Source organism: Fragaria vesca, linkage group LG5 (assembly GCF_000184155.1).
Source record: "Fragaria vesca subsp. vesca linkage group LG5, FraVesHawaii_1.0, whole genome shotgun sequence".
Classification (NCBI taxonomy): domain Eukaryota; kingdom Viridiplantae; phylum Streptophyta; class Magnoliopsida; order Rosales; family Rosaceae; genus Fragaria; species Fragaria vesca.
The window spans coordinates 28,073,190-28,074,257 of NC_020495.1; positions in this window are offsets into that span (position 1 = coordinate 28,073,190).

The window sequence follows — 1,068 nt, forward strand, 5'->3', positions numbered from 1 at the left end:
CAAAATTACTAGGGCTAGTGTTCAGCTCCAAAACGAAAAGCTAACAAAAGAGAAGAAACATTAAAAGCAGCGTGCCGCTGCACCGCTAACGGGAGCGTTCCGCTCCAAAAACATAACATGTACAACTGAAAACATGAAAAAATTACTAACAATTACTAGGGGTAGTAAAATAACAGGAGGTACCTTTGTTTTCATTTCTTCCAGTTGCAGCAAGAATCTGCCCCTTGTTTTTGCTCTTTCCAAAGGCACCATCAACATATAAAACAGGTAGGCTGAACTTGAAACCCTGAATTTGGCCGGCATAAGCTACAAAAACCCTTTTAAACCTCTCGGTACTCTCATCAACTTCAAGAACAACTGAAGAACCCGGATTAGTCTCCAACACAGCTTCCCTAAACCAGCTTAACATAGAAAAAGAATCACATTCCGAGCCATACATCTTTTCCACACACCTTCTTTTTGCTCTTGAAGCAACCTTATAACTAATTTCATTACCATAAGTGGACTTGAAATTGCTCATGATCTCACGGGGCTTCAAACCAAGATTCAGACAGACAGTAAACTCAATGCAGGTCCTAACAATTTTAGACCCTAATTGCCGATAAGAACGATTCCTTATCATACCTCTGCATGTATGAACATTATTAAACCGCGTTATGTAAAAGCATTGATTAATAGAAGCAACAGATCCAAGTACTTCCCAGCCACAGTGGTCAACATCACGATTTGCACAAACAACATTAACGTAAATTGAATCATTCCTAGATAGCACATAATGGAAACCACTTTGAACAGCAAACGTCCTCAGTTTATCTCTAAAGTCTGCAATGCTCTCAAACTTCTGCCCAGCATGTGACAAATATGAACCCCATTCATCCGACAAAAAAAACTTCTGAGGTCCATCCTTAAAAGCATCACCTAGATAGTCATTCTCATCTATCATCTCAGCACAATCATCAACCACTACACTAGTTGATGAACAACTTTTCCCGACATCCTTGACTACTGTCACTACTACATTATCCATATGATAAATTTTTGCACAGCAGAAGAGCATCTTAAAATCAT